Source organism: Lissotriton vulgaris, chromosome 3_2 (genome assembly GCF_964263255.1).
Source record: "Lissotriton vulgaris chromosome 3_2, aLisVul1.2, whole genome shotgun sequence".
NCBI lineage: Eukaryota > Metazoa > Chordata > Amphibia > Caudata > Salamandridae > Lissotriton > Lissotriton vulgaris.
The window spans coordinates 179,165,097-179,186,408 of NC_141690.1; the positions used below are offsets into that span (position 1 = coordinate 179,165,097).

The window sequence follows — 21,312 nt, forward strand, 5'->3', positions numbered from 1 at the left end:
AGCGCCACACCATAAGCGTATATGTGGATGATGATATTGCTACACTTGAGGACCTTTGGACCTCCATCCTGGCTTTCTTTGCTGAACTCGAGAGGTTCGCAGAAGCCTCGGGCTTTCGGATTAACACCTCCAAATAGCAGGCCCTTGGGATCTCCCTCCAGCCCCCACCATGGAGGCCCTTAGACAACTATGCCCAATTCAGTGGGAAACGGAATTGATCCTATACCTTGGCATTAGATTAGCACCATCCACCCCAGCCGCTATCTCCCTGAACTATGCCCACCTCCTCTCCCAAACGCGGTGGGACCTGCGCAGCTAGAGGCCATTTGGCCTCTCGTGGCTGGGTCGGGTTGCAGCGCCTAAAATTAGCATAATCCCAAAAATATTGTACCTCTTCCAGACGCTCCCTACTGAACCTCCCCCCGGAGTCCTGAAAAAGCTCCAACTGGAATTCCTTTCATTTGTCTGGGCAGACAAGAAACCTAGGATGAACAGTGAACTAAGCTACAGGCCCCCGGGGGAGGCTGAATTGGGAATCCCTAATATAAGCCGCTACTACCAGGCTACCCAGCTATGAGTCTGCTAGAATGGTCCTGCAGCGAATCCAAAAAGCATTGGCTTTTTATGGAGAAAGCCATTGTTGGCAAGTTATTGTGGAGGGTTCCATTTCTTCATAAGTCTCAATGCCCTGCAGGACTCTACAAATTGCTGGTCACACGTGCAACATTAAAGGCCTGGGATGCAGCTGCTGTACGATGCGGCCTCACTTCTTTCCCATCGCCCCTCACACCTATAGTCAATAACCCTGAGTTTACGCTGGGCCTTGACCTAGTGGCCGTCAAACATTGGGACAAGGAGGGGTATAGATCAATAGGCCACCTTTTCGACGAAGAGGGCCCTTTGACCTTTGAATAACTCTGCTCTGATCTTGGCTGCCGGAGACTGAGCGTTATAATTTTCAGCAAATACCCCATTGGGTCATGCACCACTCGATCCGCCCAGGGGCTCAGAGACCCTTTACTCCATACGAAAAGTGCTTGCACACTAAGCTAACAAGCAGACGCCTCATCACAGAGCTATATCATCTCCTGCACCCTCCGAACCAAGCGGTTAAATCCACAGAACAGAGGCGCTTGGAGACAGAGCTGGGGCGCACACTAACGCAGAAGGAATGGAGCAACACGTTTCTAGCATAGAAACAATGACCAAAATTGCTACTTACTGGTATCTCACACCCCCTAGACTGCATAGATGCAATCCCACTAGCACATCCGATTGCTGGAGGAATTGTGGGTCATTAGTTATGCTAACGCACTTGTTATGGATTGCCCCATACTCACTCCATACTGGGAACAGATCCTAGACGAGGTAGATAAACATTTCAATACTCAAATACTGCGCTTCCAGGCATATATTGTCTTGGGTCTACCCAATGCACTCACATTCCCTATCAGATCATGAAAAGGCAGGCAAATGGGGTTAGCTCTAGGCGCAGTTCTGCAAAATATATTATCTCACTGGGGCACGGATCAAATCCCCACCTTTCAGGGTTGGGTACATAGCCTATGGCAAGTCCTGGGTATGGAGCTTATTTTTGTATCGCTCCAGGGGGACTGTACTTCCTTCGTAGACTTGTGGCACCTATTCCGTGCCCTGCTGACCTCAGAAATGTGGGTGCTTACCTGCCCCAAGTACTTGCGCCTCTTGCATCTCACAACACCCCCACAAGATGCAGCCTAATTCACACTGTCAGACAACACATCCCGGGGGCTCTGACTTTATTCTATTGACCTTGTACAATGCAGGGATGTATGACGTGACAACGCATACTGTTACCACACATACCTTTACAACGCGGTATTTACAACGAATACCGTTACAATGCATAGCGCTTAGAGGTGCTGGATAGTGGTAAGTATAATTTTAGATTCCAACTCCAGTCCCCGTGGACACTAGGGAAGGTGTTGGATATAAAATTATACTTATTCCCTATCCTAGAGCGCCCCCCAGCGCAATGCGTTGTAATGGTATGCGTGGTAATGCCTACGTTCTAATGGTAGTGCGTTGTAAAATTCAGTTGTAAACGTTGTATACCACAATGCAGGTTCAGGGGGGCCAGTAGGAGGGTTGGGGGGGGGGACGGAAGGGAGGGGCAGGGGGAGGAGGGGATTTGGGTTTTTTCCCTCTGTTATTTTTTGTTCTCAATATGTGCCATGTTGAATATGTAAGTTCTATTTGGCTTATGTCAGATTGAACTGTTTATTACATACTCTAAACTTACCAATAAAAAGATTTAAACCAAAAACCTATAAGTCACCCCTAAGGTAGGACTTTCAATTCTGAAGCCACAGTGCTCAGTTCTAAGTGTGAGGGTGCCCCTGCATGAGCAGGACACCCCTACACCCTTCGGATTCCATTCTCCCAGTTTGTAAGAGCATCAGCCATTACGAGACAGAGTGGCCTTGCATCATTGCGCAATAGCTAACTCTAAACTGGCTGTAACAAACCCTGTTGTGTTTGGTATCAAACATGTTGGAATCATACACCAACGGTGTTAGAGGCATGATTCCATGCACTGTAAAGCTTTTCCAGGAGGCCCTCAGTGCTTCCAGTATCAGTCTTCTAGACCCAGACAGCAAGCTAGTGCTGCTGCCGACAAGAGACACAATTCTGCCATCCTGCTTTTGAGCCAAGCTCAAGCAGGTGAAGGCAGGACAATATGTTTCCTGTCACAGGGAGGTGTGTCAACCTCCCAGACAGGACTTATTGTATTGGGACAGGGTGGGACGCTTGCCAACGGCACTAGACTGCTTTGAATGGCACATTTGGTGCCCTCCATGCATACTCCAGTTAGAACCAGTTCCGAGAGCCGCTGGCTCCCGCTCTGGCGTGAAACTGGACAAAGGACATGGGAGTATCCTCCCCACTGTCCAGCCCCTCCTGTGGGAGTGACCCCTGAATCATTGTCTTTAGGATACTTAAGGGCTTACCAGTGGATGGTTCCTTAGATTGGTCTTGGGGCAAGATTCAGATCCGAAACCACTTCATCTTCAACCATCTGGGTACTTTGGACTTCACTTTGGTAACCGAGACTGCAACTGGGAAGCCTCCTGCTAATCCTGGTTTCGTCGTCCTGCCAGTCTTCTGCGTCGTCTGTCCACACAGCTGCAACTTCAAGGGCACAGTCAAACTCTCCTGCATCTCCAACATCGGTGGGCATTTGTCCTTTGTGCCTCCTGGTCACTCTTGAGTGGCGTAGACTCTGCCCCCTCTGCTTGCAGGTACCTCTCATCTTGAATCCACCTTAGGGTTCCATCGGATTCTTTCACCTTCTTAGCCAGCGGCATCTTCACTGAAGTTCTCCATTGTAATCTGTGGTGGATTCCGACATCACTTCACACCTATGAACCCAGCATCCCTGGTGTAGGTATCCTGGTTCCTGCAGAATCCATGGGATGGGTGACTATCCAAATTTCCATCTTCCATAGGGTTTCTTTAGGGTAATCTGGGAAGGGTCCTTCTTCTTAACAAGCACTGGCGTTGCCAATAGGTCTCGCAGTAGGAAAGTTGGAGCTATTACAATTGCAAATAACAATGCCTTTTATTTTTGTTTTCATTTTAAAAACATAAAGGGCTTTGTCATTTACAAAACCAATAGCTCCAACTTTCCTATTGCGAGACCTATTGGCAACGCCAGTGCTTGTTAATCATTGCAGCCTTGAAAAAGTTGAGTTTAGATGAAACAGGTACCGGCTGCAGATGTTGTACAAATTCAGAATCAAGATCTGTGTGAAAATTTTGGACAATTTGGAAATAAACTAATGGAGCTTATGAGCCAATTTTGTAACAACTCTTCATGTAACCACATAGACTACACTTTGTGTACGCTTCAGTATCATTTGTTTTGTGTTGTTGGATTGTGAACTTTCTAGTTCATGATCAGCTTACACCCTATTGGTAGCAGGCTGCAGGATACCGGGAGCTTGTTTCCTTCCCAGTGTAAGAATTGGCTTTTGTAGTTTGGTTTGCCCTGTTCCCATCATGCACTGGGACAGGAACAGACTAATTTGCATACAGCCAGGTTCTGAAACTGGGATGGTGCAGTGAGCTAAAAAACGGTGTTGGATCTAGCCCTGATCTCTTGACTGGGTGAGAGCTTTCTGCTTAATTCAGAGACTCTGTCCCTCACCACCCCTTGTTGTAAATATTTTTGTCCACCCTAAGCGTGGAAGGGTATTCTCAGATGTGAGACCCTTGCTCATTGCACCATCAGGATTCAAGCAAACCGGGCCGAAGACGGCTGTAATGCCAGAAACCGGTCCCCGGGAGCTTGTTTCCTTCCCAGTGTAAGAATTGGCTTTTGTAGTTTGGTTTGCCCTGTTCCCATCATGCACTGGGACAGGAACAGACTAATTTGCATACAGCCAGGTTCTGAAACTGGGATGGTGCAGTGAGCTAAAAAACGGTGTTGGATCTAGCCCTGATCTCTTGACTGGGTGAGAGCTTTCTGCTTAATTCAGAGACTCTGTCCCTCACCACCCCTTGTTGTAAATATTTTTGTCCACCCTAAGCGTGGAAGGGTATTCTCAGATGTGAGACCCTTGCTCATTGCACCATCAGGATTCAAGCAAACCGGGCCGAAGACGGCTGTAATGCCAGAAACCGGTCCCCGGGAGCTTGTTTCCTTCCCAGTGTAAGAATTGGCTTTTGTAGTTTGGTTTGCCCTGTTCCCATCATGCACTGGGACAGGAACAGACTAATTTGCATACAGCCAGGTTCTGAAACTGGGATGGTGCAGTGAGCTAAAAAACGGTGTTGGATCTAGCCCTGATCTCTTGACTGGGTGAGAGCTTTCTGCTTAATTCAGAGACTCTGTCCCTCACCACCCCTTGTTGTAAATATTTTTGTCCACCCTAAGCGTGGAAGGGTATTCTCAGATGTGAGACCCTTGCTCATTGCACCATCAGGATTCAAGCAAACCGGGCCGAAGACGGCTGTAATGCCAGAAACCGGTCCCCGGGAGCTTGTTTCCTTCCCAGTGTAAGAATTGGCTTTTGTAGTTTGGTTTGCCCTGTTCCCATCATGCACTGGGACAGGAACAGACTAATTTGCATACAGCCAGGTTCTGAAACTGGGATGGTGCAGTGAGCTAAAAAACGGTGTTGGATCTAGCCCTGATCTCTTGACTGGGTGAGAGCTTTCTGCTTAATTCAGAGACTCTGTCCCTCACCACCCCTTGTTGTAAATATTTTTGTCCACCCTAAGCGTGGAAGGGTATTCTCAGATGTGAGACCCTTGCTCATTGCACCATCAGGATTCAAGCAAACCGGGCCGAAGACGGCTGTAATGCCAGAAACCGGTCCCCGGGAGCTTGTTTCCTTCCCAGTGTAAGAATTGGCTTTTGTAGTTTGGTGTGCCCTGTTCCCATCATGCACTGGGACAGGAACAGACTAATTTGCATACAGCCAGGTTCTGAAACTGGGATGGTGCAGTGAGCTAAAAAACGGTGTTGGATCTAGCCCTGATCTCTTGACTGGGTGAGAGCTTTCTGCTTAATTCAGAGACTCTGTCCCTCACCACCCCTTGTTGTAAATATTTTTGTCCACCCTAAGCGTGGAAGGGTATTCTCAGATGTGAGACCCTTGCTCATTGCACCATCAGGATTCAAGCAAACCGGGCCGAAGACGGCTGTAATGCCAGAAACCGGTCCCCGGGAGCTTGTTTCCTTCCCAGTGTAAGAATTGGCTTTTGTAGTTTGGTTTGCCCTGTTCCCATCATGCACTGGGACAGGAACAGACTAATTTGCATACAGCCAGGTTCTGAAACTGGGATGGTGCAGTGAGCTAAAAAACGGTGTTGGATCTAGCCCTGATCTCTTGACTGGGTGAGAGCTTTCTGCTTAATTCAGAGACTCTGTCCCTCACCACCCCTTGTTGTAAATATTTTTGTCCACCCTAAGCGTGGAAGGGTATTCTCAGATGTGAGACCCTTGCTCATTGCACCATCAGGATTCAAGCAAACCGGGCCGAAGACGGCTGTAATGCCAGAAACCGGTCCCCGGGAGCTTGTTTCCTTCCCAGTGTAAGAATTGGCTTTTGTAGTTTGGTTTGCCCTGTTCCCATCATGCACTGGGACAGGAACAGACTAATTTGCATACAGCCAGGTTCTGAAACTGGGATGGTGCAGTGAGCTAAAAAACGGTGTTGGATCTAGCCCTGATCTCTTGACTGGGTGAGAGCTTTCTGCTTAATTCAGAGACTCTGTCCCTCACCACCCCTTGTTGTAAATATTGCAGGATACCATGTGTGCACAGTTACTTTGTTACTGACTGTTTGTTGGAATTTGTTACTTGACCCCAACGTTGGCTTGTTTGGGATGTGCGATTGTTTAACCATGGGTGCCTACGTTTTTGCATCTGGTTTCTGATATAGGAGGTTTTGAACATCTAGGGAACTTCAGTTGCTATTATTTATTTGATTCAGTTGGGATTTTTTAAACAAGTGCCATTTCCCCTGTTCTATTACACATTATGATAAATAACTCGGGGCAGTTCTTCATGAACAAAGATGTACTTTACTTCCAGGAGGCAGCGCAGACACCCAACCGGCAGGGCCAGGCAACCTGACAACTGCCAATTGTCGTTAGATGGAACATAGAGCACGAGAGCATGGAACGCAAGCGATGTCCCATACCACGAGCCCGGAGGCGAGCTACCACTAAGAGACATAAAACATAACACACATATATAGTCAGATATCCAGAAATGCCTAGGGCACATGATGATCTGTGAGAAACTTTTTATAAGTGATCAAAGCAATTCCAAACGGGATAGCTTGCATGCATAGTGTAAAAACGTAATCAAAATCATTCTAGACAAACCATTTTTCCCTCCAATTACAAGGTCATTTAACAAAAAGAATTATAATACATTTTTGTCGTATTTGAAACTCAGTTTTCAAACATAGATTTCGCATCAAATTGTGATTGTTAGATATGAATATTGGCTAGGCTTGGCAACAAATTTTGGATTAGAGCTTCAGAGTAGCAGTATGACTATAAAACAGCACAGAGCACTTTGGAATCACTCAGGGAAAGTACTGCAACCCTTGTAAAGTTCTGGTTCACCAAAGCGACAGGTGTCTCCTTGTAACCCAGAATGTGTAGCTCTCTAAAAGCTCACGCTGTGCCACTGCACTCTCCTGAACAAATGAGCAGTCAAAGGGGAGAACAGATTGTCCTTCCTCTCGTCAATGCGGAAGGTCAGCAAAGAGTACGGCAGGTCAGAGGAACAAAAAGGTACAAACAAATGCGCTTCGTGGACAAATGAACACACTTGTTTGCGGTCGGCTGCGCCGGGCGAATGCTAAACAATTGTGGTAGGGAGACAAAAAAAAAATATGGTGTCCTTGTGACACCCCCTACAATAAGTTAGTTAAGCCTTGTGAGCGCCGCTGTCTGGCGCCCTCCCTCTCTAGCACTTCGCTACACATTAATGAAAACAAAGAGGGACTCCTGCATTGTAACCATGCGCCGGGGTTAAGCACGTGACCCCGAAGTATGGCGCGCTTCTGCTGCGCGGAAAGCGTCCTCCTAATATAAACAAGAATTACTGCTGTTGGAGAAAGGGGAGACAATTAAAAACAACCTAGGACGCTTGTTGTACAGCTGTTACCGTTGCGGCTCCAAATGACCTCGGAAGACGGTGCTTGCTTGTTTTTTTTGGCCGAGGCATTTCGCTAAGCCGAGCTGACATTTTACTTATTGCGTTCGATACTCCGTTTCAAGCAGGGAGCATGCTTTCTCATTTTTAGAGTGTGGGGTTAATGGAAAGTGGGAGCGGTGGTTTTGGGGCAGGGGTTGGAGAAGTGGTGGGGTGTGCGAGGAGAGCGAAAGTGGGGTAGCTAGGAATGGTAGGAGAGGGGGTCGGGTGGCGAGATGTATCGAGCGCCAAGAAGCAGTGGTTAGGAGAGGTGGTAGAAGAAGAGCAAAGCAGAAGCCATGTGACGGAGCTGGGTTGTGTTGTTGGGACAGGCAAGCCATGTGACGGAGCTGGGTTGTGTTGTTGGGACAGGCTCGGCAGTGCGGCAAGGCTGTGATTGCGTGGAGAGAGAGGGGAGGTGCTGGTGTGGGAGGGGGGAGGTGCTGGTGGGGGAGGTGCTGGTGTGGGAGGAGTGCTGCTAGGGAAAGGCTGTGATTGCGTGGAGAGAGAGGGGAGGTGCTGGTGTGGGAGGGGGGAGGTGCTGGTGTGGGATAGGGCAAGGCTGTGTTTGCGGGGAGAGAGAGGGGAGGTGCTGGTGTGGGAGGGGGGAGTTGCTGGTGTGGGAGGAGTGCTGCTAGGGGAGGAGAAGCCTGATGCCGGATGGGGGCGGGAGAGCCTGGGAATGCGAGAGGCTGGGCTTGCGAGAGGCTGGGCTTGCATGCGATGCGCGTGCATGTACACGTGAACTGCATGAAAACCGCGGGGCTGACAGCCCTTAGTTTGACGATGTTTTCGCCACTTGAATTCTCGCTCCGCTCGATGCGCTTGCGCACATCGATAGGTCGCGAGACCTAAAAACTGCAACACGACTTCCGTATTGACTTGTATTGAGCACGCGGTTGTGTTCCCAATCGGCACACGGCCTCAATGAGATTCCTGGGTATTTACCTTGGCTCGTCAACGTCTTCTGGGTCCAGTCTCGACTTAGGTTGTTGTTCGCATTCCACTATTTTAATATATGGGTTGGTCTCCACCTGGAGACCACTGTGTATTTGTGCTACAGACGTGTTCTATTATCAAAGTATTGTGTGTATTGTGGTTATATTTCCGGGTAGGAGACATTGCATGTGTTAGTGAGTGTTTATAATAAATACATATTTTTATAACTTCACTGTGTGATTTTTTTTCACTTAACCTACACTATAACATTAAGTACTGGTAAAAAAAAAGCTGCTTTACACTCCTTCAGGACTAAGCCTGAAAGCTACCCTCTACAGCTACCAACTTTATGAGGTTGTATAAGACCACTAAAATCACCATAAGAGTTGTCTGGAATAGTGCAGGGTGCTACACTTCCATAAGTGAGCACCACATACTAAGCCAGCTTCTTACAGGGGCTTTTTGAACTCCTCTGATAATTTAGTCAGTGGAAGGTCTTGCAATATGGGCCTTTGCTGTTCAACCTCATCTAGATCCCTTTCGGCATACAAGGACGTGTAGTACCTGGCAAACATGCTAGCAATGCCCAATGAATCTGCTACAACAACGGACCTTTGATCAACGATTTGCCACTGATTCATCCACTCTTGATCCAGGAAAGCGAGCCCTTGTAGGTTCTGTCTGACAAACTGCTCTCCTTGTATCAGCTTCCTATGATTCACAAAAGGGATTAGTGAACATTTGTCATATGTTGCTGCTGAGGGTATAAATTAGTAGCAGCAATACATTCTGGATCAGGTAGCTTATTTGGAAAGTCTAATAGAAAGGGGGAGAGGGCAACTAAGAACATTTTTGTTTATTGTTCTTTCTTGTTGCAGCTCCTTGGGTGTCACTGCTGTTCCTTTTCTTTATCCCTGGGGTGAGCTCTTGCTGTCTGTCCTGATACATATTGGTGAGCAGTGATCCTCTAAGGCAGCAGGGAGATGCCTTTTTAGAGCCACTCTCTTTTCTAAAACTGCCAGACCTAGGCAATATCCATAGTACACCAAATAGGGAATCACAGAATAGATAAATAGTGTTGGGAAAAATACTGCAACTTTAACGAGGGAACCCAAATACAGCCTCACAAGACTCATAAAGCTGTCAAAGCGGAGCCTTATGGATATAGATCATGAAAATATCTAAAATGAAATATACAAATACATTTTTTAAAATGTATTACCCTGCATTCAAATTGATCATAGTCAGTGAAGAATATCAAAACTTAACCATTGAATAGAAGGAACACAATGTCTAAGTCAAATAGCATAATCCAGCAGAAGGCACAGCAAACAGAAAAACTAATAAAAAGGGGCATAAACAAATATGAGCCCCAGTAACACACCACCTATAAAACAAATCGTAATAAAACAAAATAAACAAGTTCTTCCCAATACAGTTAATCTTCAAAATTGATGATGCACGCATCTCCTTTTCTCCTTCAAGTCTAACAAATATTGGCAAAGCCAATAGGTCTCACCAATGCAACGAATGAATGAATGAAATTAGTTTTATATAGCGTAGAACTTTGCCCAGAGGCATCAAGGCGCATAGGATGGAAAAGCTGGGAGCAGTGCACAGATTAGAAGGGGGAAAACTACTGGTAAGCTTTGGTAAAAAGCCAGGTCTTTAAGGCTTTGCGAAATTGATCAGGTGGTGCAAGGCCCTTGAGCTTATCAGGGAGGAGGTTCCAGAGCTTCGGGGCAAGAGCAGAGAAAGCCTTCCCTCCCCATCTGGTCTTCTTCATCCGGGGAGTGAACAGAAGGTTCTTGTTGGCAGAGCGCAAGACCCTGCGAGGGGTATAGAAGGATACCAGGGACCTGATGTCCTCTGCGCCGGGTTCATGAAGGGCACCGTGGGTTAGACATAAAACCTTAAAATCTATCCTGGACAGCATCGGAAGCCAGTGGAGATGTTTTCTTATGGCCGAGCCAGAGGACCGTCTAGGGGCGTTGACAACAAACCTGGCTGCAGCGTTCTGCACAACCTGCAGGCGTTGAACCAGACTCTTATTTATGCCCAGATAAAGTGCATTGCAATAATCTAGGCGTGAAGAGATAAGGGCCACCGCAAGTTGTTTTCTGGAATCCAAGGAAAGATAGTTGGAGAGTTTGCGGAGGATCCTTAGAACCCCGCAGCAGGTAGAAATGGTTCTATTCACTTGTCTATCGAGGGAAAGTGTGGTGTCAAGAATAACTCCTAGATTACGAGCTGCAAGGGTGGGTGTGGGGCATGCTCCAAGGGCCGATGGCCACCAGTCAGCCGACCAGATCTCATGTTTGCCTCCGAAGACCAAGACCTCCGTCTTTCCCCCATTAAGTTTTAGGAAATTTTTGGTCATCCATCCTGCTACTGCTTCCATACAGTTCGTGAAGTTGGATGCCTCGGTCTCCATAGATTGATTGAGGGAGACCATAATCTGGGTGTCGTCGGCATATGATAATACTTACAAACCAAATGATCTTACAAGCCTGGCAAGGGGGCCACATAAATGTTGAAAAGGGTGGGGCTCAAGGATGAGCCCTGCGGGACCCCACATTGCACAGGCTTGGAAGGAGAGAGGAAATCACCCAGTTTAACCTTCTGCATGCGTTGGTTGAGGAACGAGGCCAAGAGGCTCAAGGCAGACCCATCCATTCCCATCTCACTGAGGCGAGCAATCAGAATAGCGGGGGACAGGGTGTTGAATGCAGCTGTAAGGTCGAGCAGGATCAGAAGGGTGGTCTGACCACTGTCGACCTTAGTGTGGATGTTGTTTACCACCACTGTGAGAGCTGACTCTGTCCTGTGTGCCTTCCGGAAGCCATGCTGAGAAGAATCTAGCAGGCAGGAATTATCCAGGAAGGCGCTGAGATGAGAGTTAAGGTGGGCCTCTAATAGCTTGGCAGGAGGAGATAGCAGGGATATTGGGCGGAGGTTTTTTAGGATGGTGGGGTCTAGGGAGGGTTTTTGAGGAGTGGCTTGACTATGGCCATTTTCCAAGATGCTGGGAAAGCACCCTTGGAGATAGCTTGGTTCATGATGTAAAGGAGTGGGGGCAGCAGAACCTCTTTGCACTCCTTCAGGATTTTTAGGGGACAGGGATCAAGGGGGGAACCAGACTTAAGTTTATCAAGGAGTTGGTGGAGGAGCTCCAAAGTTAGAGGGGGAAAATTTGTCATGCTGCCACGAGGTAGAGACATCGAGTCTTGCGGGGGGAGAGTTGTCGGAAGGTGGGCGATATTGGTTTTAAGGTTGCAATCTTCTAGAGCTGTGTATATATCCTTGATTTTTGTGTGGAAAAAAGTGGAAATCTGGTTACACAACTCTTGGGAGGGCACAATAGGGTCAGGGAGGAGAGCCATGGATAGATTATCCACGATTTTAAATAGCTCTCTGGGTGATCTGAGGGTAGTTGTAAGGTTAGTGAAGTATGACATTTTTTCCGCTAGAACTGCGACCTTATATCTTTTGAGCATGTCCTTATGTTTAGTTCTTTCGTGTGGATCGAGATGGGACCTCCAAAGCCTTTCTTGCTTCCTACAGTCCTGTCTGAGCGCGTCGGTGTACCAGGGGGCCGAGGGGCGCTTTCTGGCAGAGTAGTAAGATTTAGCCGGGGCCAGAGTATCAATGGCCTTTGCTATGGAGTTGGAGAGCTCAAGGGAAGCCATCCCAGCCACTCAAGATGTCTGCTGTGGGAGCACTCTGCCCAGGTCTCGGTGATCAGCCCGAAAATCGGCTGGAACCGACCAGGGTGCGGGGAAGAGGAGCGAAAACGGCAGAGGGGAGCACAGGGAGAAAAGTGAGTGAAGGGGGGAGTGAAAATAAAATTATTTAAAATTCGGCGATTACAAGACGTGCATCGCGCTAGTAGTCAGCACAACACACAGTAAATATTTGTACACTTTGCTAGTGATCAACGCAGTTACACAGATTAAAACAGTAGTCTACCTCCCGGCTTCCGCCTCAGGAGGGGTCCACCCTTATGAATGCAAAGCAGCAGCAACTCCCGACTGTCTCTGGTTTACTCCTTAAGTAAGGAGGACTAGAACGCTAAAGGTCCTGGTGCCTCCCACTCAAGATGTCCGCTGTGGGAGCACTCTGCCCAGGTCTCGGTGCTCAGCCCGAAAATCGTCTGGAACCGACCAGGGTGCGGGGAAGAGGAGCGAAAACAGCAGAGGGGAGCACAGGGAGAAAAGTGAGTGAAGGGGGAGTGAAAATAAAATTATTTAAAATTCGGCGATAAAAGGGCCTAGGGCTTCGTTATTGAGGCCCTTGTAGTTCCTTTTGGAGACCTGATGACTAGTGGACTTATCGGAAGGGGCCGAAGGACAGAGGGTGAGCTCAAGAGGGACTGCCATGTGGTCAGTCCAAGATAGGGGAAGGGGAGGGTCTGTGAGTAGCCTGGAGTCGTTAGTAAAAACTCCATCCAGGGTATGCCCTGCGGAATGAGTGGAGCCCATTACTTGCTGCACGAAGCCATAGGATGCTAGAGAGTCAAGCAGAAGCGTGGAGTCAGCTGAATTAGGATTTTCTAGGTGAAATTTGAAATCACCAAGAATGGTGAGGTTGGTTTTGTCAATATAGGGCTCCATTAATTCCAGGAGGTCGGAGGTAAAGGTAGCTCTAGGACCGGGTGGTCTATAAAGAAGGATGCCGGCAAAGGAGGCCGAGGAAGAGAATTTTAACATAAAATGCAGAGCTTGAAGAGAGTCCAGCGGGGAGGAGAGGGGCTCAATCCAGCAGATAGTAGAGCATTTATGTAGGATGGCAATCCCTCCTCCTTTCCGCCTTTCTCTGTCCAGTCTCACGAGGGTGTAGCCATCGGGGACGGCATTTACTAGTTCGGGCCCCGAGGAGTCAGTGGCCCAGGTTTCGGTTATAAAAACCCAAGAGGGTCTTCTTTCCGAGACAAAATCATTAAAAGTGATGTTGTTTTTAACCAATGATCGGGCATTATTAAGGAAGCCAAATTCCTTGTGAAGGGGCAGGTATGTTTTAGGAGTATTTTTAGCAGGGCGAGCAGGCGAGATGTAATTGCTCGGCCCTTCAGTGGAACAACAATTGAGAGCGTTACATAGACTATGAGGCGTAGACCCGTGATGACAGGGCTTCCAGGGGGGTCTTAGAGCTAGGAGAGTATCCTGAGAGTAGAAGTAAATATCTGAGTCAGGAGTAGTTTTTCCAGTATCCTTACCGGCCCTCGGCGCCTCCTTGGCGCTGACGGGCGCTGAGACATAACCGTCTCCTTAAGTAAGGATGACTACAACGCTAAAGGTCCTGGTGCCTCCCACTCAAGATGTCCGCTGTGGGAGCACTCTGCCCAGGTCTCGGTGATCAGCCCGAAAATCGTCTGGAACCGACCAGGGTGCGGCGAAGAGGAGCGAAAACGGCAGAGGGGAGCACAGGGAGAAAAGTGAGTGAAGGGGGGAGTGAAAATAAAATTATTTAAAATTCGGCGATTACAAGACACGCGTCGCGCTAGTAGTCAGCACATCACAAAGTAAATATTTGTACACTTTGCTAGTGATCCGCGCAGTTACACAAGATTAAAACAGTAGTCTACCTCCCGGCTTCCGCCTCAGGAGAGGTCCACCCATATGAATGCAAAGCAGCAGCAACTCGCGACTGTCTCTGGTTTACTCCTTAAGTAAGGAGGACTAGAACGCTAAAGGTCCTGGTGCCTCCCACTCAAGTTATCCGCTGTGGGAGCACTCTGCCCAGGTCTCGGTGCTCAGCCTGAAAATCGGCTGGAACCGACCAGGGTGCTGGGAAGAGGAGCGAAAACGGCAGAGGGGAGCACAGGGAGAAAAGTGAGTGAAGGGGGGAGTGAAAATAAAATTATTTAAAATTCGGCGATTACAAGACGCGCGTCACGCTAGTAGTCAGCACAACACATAGTAAATATTTGTACACTTTGCTAGTGATCAGCGCAGTTACACAAGATTAAAACAGTAGTCTACCTCCCGGCTTCCGCCTCAGGAGGGGTCCACCCGTATGAATGCAAAGCAGCAGCAACAAGACCTATTGTCTTTGACAATGTATTTTATTTATAACGTACACCAGTGTGGCTGCTGTGCAGCATGGCTAAAAGTTAGTGGCATAGGGAAGAGTGGCATGGAGTGTCATAAAGTGGAGTGGCGATGAGGGGCATACATTGTTGTGTTTCGGAGTGGCATAGAGTGGAGTCACCATGGCCGGACTGGCCATACTGGGCATTTTACCGGAAGGCTGGGCAGCTGGTTTTGTTACTGGGGGCCATTTTCATAGCAGTGCAGCAGATTAGAAAGCACCTGCTGCAGAGGTCCTTCCATATCCAGTAGTTTTCAGTCAACAATACAAATTTCAAGATAACTCTGGTGATTAATGAACCTGCAGGAAAGAGTTCTGAGTTTTGTCAAGTGGACGTTTTGACTCATCTAAGGTAGCGCAGACGGTTAATATGCCTGCTGTAAAGAACGTGTACCGTGCATATCAAAGAGCAGTATTTTATGTGCATAGTTTATTTGGGTTACTGCTTATGTCCGCAGATCCTTTTGTTACTGTGCCGTTCATAAGTTACAGGGAAAAGCAACAGGAGTATAACCCATAGACCGATTTGAGATCTGGGTGTACATGTATTTTAACAACAATATCTCAACCGGATTCAGTTAGAGGGACAAATAAAATTATATGTAAAAAACATTATGAGAACACAGGAAAAAAGGGAGAGAGACTGTAAATTTCAGCTTTTAGAAGGTGCATCATACATTTGAGAAGATTTCATAAAAAACTTCTAAGAAGGGCGGGGCAGCTAAGTTGCCGGGGTCCGTGCAGACACGGACCCCGGCAACCAAGCTGCCCCGTAATCGCGAGCCCGGCCCTCATTCACTGACGGCTCCCCGCCCTTCTTAGAGGCTTCTGAAATCGCTGACAAAGGGATATTTCACACCCGACCCAGCCACCATGATTCAGACCCGGAAAGCCCTTCCTCCCCGTCGGCCAACTCGGGGCTCCGAGTCTGTGCCCTGCCTCCGTCCCAGTGACCCCGGCTCTGGACATTGCTGAGCCGCACGCACCACTAAGTGGACATTTCAGGCCACCTTGCTACCTACCGGACCTTCCACCGCTAGACGGTTCCTTTTTACCCTCCTGGCCTGCTCGGGGCTCCGAGCCAGAGCCATCATTCAAGATAACTGACCCCGGCCGTGGACTACTCACAGCCGCACTTATTCCGCACTTATTACACAATGGACCTCCTGGCCACCTTCTGTGATTCACAACACGTCCCCCTCGGACTATCGGTCTTTACCGTCTGCCTCTGGAACCACACACAACCCAAATTGGCAACCAGGTCCTGACGAAGATCCTGATTCAATAGGATCAAAACGCCGTCGACCCTTTTACAGCGCGACTCTTGGTGCACCATCAACCTTGGTCTCTAAGCTTACAATCATCACTCATTGACCAAGGAAGAACCATTGCTTTGTATAAATTGTGCCCCTGCACTTAAACATTTTTGTGATGACAGGTAGTGACTGTGATATTAGTATCTTATAATTGACAAATATTGTTTTAAACAAATCCAAACATGTAGTTAATCTCCGAGAATAAGTTCATAATCCTGGGTATGGGTAATATCAGTAGAAACACAGTTCGTTCTTAGTGTGGACACTTCTGTTTATTGTTCCAATTCATTAGCAAACACGTGTTTCATCGCAGGGAACAAGCTGCGAATCTTCAGGGCTGGATAAAAATATAAGGATACATTTTTTGGAAACATGTTCTTTCTATAACACATTTAGGTAGTGACTTGAGGATGTCAACCCAATGTGATCAAAGCATGCCATTTATATGTGACTTTGTACATTGTTACACACTACCATAGTAATATCTATGGGTAAGAGATATGTCTAATGGTCATAGAGACAGAGAAACAGAGGTCGGATCCATGGGTGAAGTGGTGATGTGAAAAATTCATTCGTTCAATAAACGCGTAACCCCAAGTGACTTGCAGTCGGTGCTTTTAAATAACAAAGGAAATAAAGGCGGACATGTCATCGCAAATTATGAATCAAGCAGTCTCGAACATTTGTAAATCTATTAATTGCATAGATCTATAGTACAGAGACCTTATAACCCTTACGTGTGCGTAATCTATTGGGTACGTGTCCTACCTGAATTGGGAAAACTTTGGAGACTAGAAAAAATCCGTACAGATCTCTAGTCGTCTGTCAATTAAAACTAGGTAATTTTTGAGGAATACAGCCGGTACACGGCTCTGTTCCGTGTCTGCAAGGGATAGGGAGAAAAATAGAAAAAGAGCAAGGGAGATGATATGTGACGTGTATCCTGGATAAACAATTAGGAGGTGAAATGAAATAAAACGGAAAAACCTCTCACCCTCGTAGGAAATAATTACGGTCGATGATTAGTCAAAAGGAAACGCCCAGTCCGGGCGTTGCGCGGAAACTTGGATCGAACGTCCAAAACATTAAAGGGGTATCTGGGAGATATAATATGCATACGACCCAGTAAGTACAAGGTCTAGTTTTTGGTTTGTTTGGAACATGAAAAGGCAGTATCAAGAAAAAGGCATTGAGTGGCATGCCATCAGGAGTGCCTACCTTATTGTTCCCCGTAAGAAGAGTATACCGGGAGGAGAAAAACGTTGTACGTGGGCGGGTGCGCCGTCTTGTCAACGTGGGCAAATGTCCTATTGAGAACAAAAGTAAATTAGAATATCGGCATTTTCAGTCGAAAACGCTTCTAAAACCAATATTTGATTGGTATCTCGTGTGTTTAGTTTTTGGTAAAACACAAAAGCTTAAATATGACTTCAGATAGATTGCTTACTTTGTCGTTGTTGATCTCCCTCTTTTAAGGTTCCCGGTTGCCGTGTTCCAGGTACGGACATGTGACCGGAAGTTTAACTAACTTAAATACTGCTGTCTCGTAGGAGAAAGCAAACAACTAGACCGGCAAGTGTGCTATTCATTATCAAAAGTTGGCGTGGAGAAGAAGAAATACTCTCTTCTCTATCGGATGGATTGATTCGGCATTTATTTGGTTCACGATAATTTTGGGAGAAGTTGCTATTTGTATCTATATACAGGTATATTTACCAATATTGAGCCGTAAATGGAATAACAAAAAAAATTTAAAAAAAAAAAAAAAAATGATGTGTCAAAATTCTTTTTGGGAAAAGCGTCTAATGGTTAAGAAGAAGTTAACCAAGTATTATTCACTATCCGAGCGGGTCCACAATGGTGCCATCTTGTCTGATAGTCCATTGTTGGAGGATAAGTGAAGTTTGTTGAACTGGCATATTAGATACGTGTATGTATCCAGTAATGCTAGTTGTGATGAAGAAAAGGAGTGAAAAATGGGAGCATGGTAGCGTCTATAAGCGGATTTCAAAATGCAGAAATTGTTCTAATTGGTATAGGGCGTAATGTATTAACAATAACAGTGTTTTTGTTCTTAGGAATTATCTGTATTATCTATAGAAATTAGTTATATACTTACATATCTAAGATGTCATCTCCTAAGTAACATTGTTTTCGCTTGTGTTTGTAACCAGGCAATGCTTATATATATCGAAATCACTTACTCGGTGTTCACGATAGGGAGATTTTTTCGTAGGGGCTTACAGTGGATCGATTCATTTCTCACCGACCATTAGACTAATTAACCAACTGAGAAACCAAAATTGGTTGGATTTATGGTACCCTTAGCACTTACGCCCTATACGAATTAGAACAATTTCTGCATTTTGAATAATACTTGGTTAACTTATTCTTAACCATTAGTCATATTTAAGCTTTTGTGTTTTACCAGAAACTAAAAACACACGAGATACCAATCAAATATTGGTTTTAGAAGCGTTTTCGACTGAAAATGCCAATATTCTAATTTACTTTTGTTCTAAATAGGACATTTGCCCACGTTGACAAGACGGCGCACCCGCCCACGTACAACGTTTTCTCCTCCCGGTATACTCGTCTTACGGGGAACAATAAGGTAGGCACTCCTGATGGCATGCCACTCAATGCCTTTTTCTTGATACTGCCTTTTCATGTTCCAAACAAACCAAAAACTAGACCTTGTACTTACTGGGTCGTATGCATATTATATCTCCCAGATACCCCTTTAACGTTTTGGACGTTCGATCCAAGTTTCCGCGCAACGCCCGGACTGGGCGTTTCCTTTTGACTGATCATCGATCGTAATTATTTCCTACGAGGGTGAGAGGTTTTTCCGTTTTATTTCATTTCACCTCCTAATTGTTTACCCAGGATACACGTCACATATCATCTCCCTTGCTCTTTTTCTATTTTTCTCCCTATCCCTTGCAGACACGGAACAGAGCCGTGTACCGGCCGTATTCCTCAAAAATTACCTAGTTTTAATTGACAGACGACTAGAGATCTGTACGGATATTTTCTAGTCTCCAAAGTTTTCCCAATTCAGGTAGGACACGTACCCAATAGATTACGCACACGTAAGGGTTATAAGGTCTCTGTACTATAGATCTATGCAATTAATAGATTTACAAATGTTCGAGACTGCTTGATTCATAATTTGCGATGACATGTCCGCCTTTATTTCCTTTGTTATTTAAAAGCACCGACTGCAAGTCACTTGGGGTTACGCGTTTATTGAACGAATGAATTTTTCACATCACCACTTCACCCATGGATCCGGCCTCTGTTTCTCTGTCTCTATGACCATTAGACATATCTCTTACCCATAGATATTACTATGGTAGTGTGTAACAATGTACAAAGTCACATATAAATGGCATGCTTTGATCACATTGGGTTGACATCATCAAGTCTCTACCTAAATGTGTTATGGAAAGAACATGTTTCCAAAAAATGTATCCGTATGTTTTTATCCAGCCCTGAAGATTCGCAGCTTGTTCCCTGCGATGAAACACGTGTTGGCTAATGAATTGGAACAATAAACAGAAGTGTCCACACTAAGAACGAACTGTGTTTCTACTGATATTACCCATACCCAGGATTATGAACTTATTCTCGGAGATTAACTACATGTTTGGACTTGTTTAAAACAATATTTGTCAAATATAAGATACTAATATCACAGTCACTACCTGTCATCACAAAAATGTTTAAGTGCAGGGGCACAGCTGTTTTTCTATAGTTTAAGTTGATCAGCCTTCTGGTCCACTTTTTGAGCGGTTTAGAGGTACTACCGCTCGCCTCATTGCCTTAACTTATCACATATTCAGAACGGTACTCTGCGGTTACTCAGGAAGTGCGCCCACTTAATTCTGGAAGCCAAAAGACCTCTCAGCTGTTTCTATTTTGTATAAATTGTGTTCGTTTCACATTGTCACCTTGCGTCCTTCGCTGTATTCACTCGCCTGTCACTCGCGACGTCACTCTTTGCTTCACTATCACTGGTGCACAAAGCCTCCTTGGGTTGCCACCGCATTTCGTGCCTACCGTGCTGTATGCAACTGTTTTGTATGAAATCTTCTCAAATATATGATGCTATATGCACCTTCTAAAAACTGAAATTTACAGTTTCTCTCCCTTTTTTTCTGTGTTCTCATAATGTTTTGTACATATAATTTTATTTGTCCCTCTAACTGAATCCGGTTGAGATATTGTTCATAAGTTACAATCATAATCTAAAACTGTGAGCTATGAAATGTCATCAAAGAGCTGCATGCAAACTACATAGTACAGGTTAGAAAGTTATGCTTTACCGAGTCTTTCACTATCCTAATGTTGCTAAAAAGGGTTTGGTTGGGTTGAAATAAATGCTTATTAGTAAAGCCAACCCTAAACTGTGTGTTAAATTCTGAACCTTGAGTTTGTGCTTCTCCAGACGAAGCACTCTTAAAGAATGCCTATAAGTTTCAATGACATGAATTTTACACCTTGTAGTCCCATTTGTCTTATGTAACATTTTCTATACACTGATTTACACACGGATGATTCATTGTCTCTGTATTTGTGTGTGATGTAAAGTGCTACACTGGTATGAGAGGCGTTATAAAACAAATGAAATACATGACAGAGGGGCTATGAACAGTTGCAGGGCAATGTTGGAAGGTGATAGCAAGGGAATCATTGAAGGGCCCCAACAAAGATTGTCCTGTTCTGGTGCACTGTAAGGTTAGCATTTACAATGCTTTAAAAACGAATACAATTAAATATATCATGAAATATGTGCTGTAGATTGCACCTTTTCTGCCCATATTTTCTTGGGGGAGAACCACCCCAAACCCTCCTTGTAGTGGTCAGGCTCGCTCACTTTATTTACTATGCACTGTACCGGGGATGGTCTGTCAAAATTTGCCAGGACAGCTATGGGCTCCCAGTCCGGCTGTGAGATTTGCGTACAGTGGAGTGGTGTGGAGTAGAGTGAACGAGTGTAGAGTGCATTGGTGAAGAGTGTTGCAGAGTATGATGATGTACCATGCAGTGGCATACAGTGCAGCTTCATAGAATTCAGCAACATACAATGCAGTGGCGTAGATTAGAGTGTAGCATAGCAGACTGCAGTGGCGTAGAGTGCAGTGGCGTAGAGTGCAGTGATGTAGAGTGCAGTGGTGCAGAGTCGAGTAGAGTGACGTAGACTGCACTGGTGCAGAGTAGAGTGCAGTGGCATAGAGTGGTGCATAGTAGTAGTACAGTGCC

General features: G+C 46.0%; 1 protein-coding gene across 1 annotated transcript in view; it reads right to left on the minus strand.

Moving 5' to 3' along the window:
* The window catches only part of MSANTD1 (Myb/SANT DNA binding domain containing 1), a 143,110-nt gene that overhangs the window by 86,697 nt on the left and 35,101 nt on the right, over positions 1-21,312 (minus strand). The gene's annotated exons all lie outside the window — the stretch shown is intronic.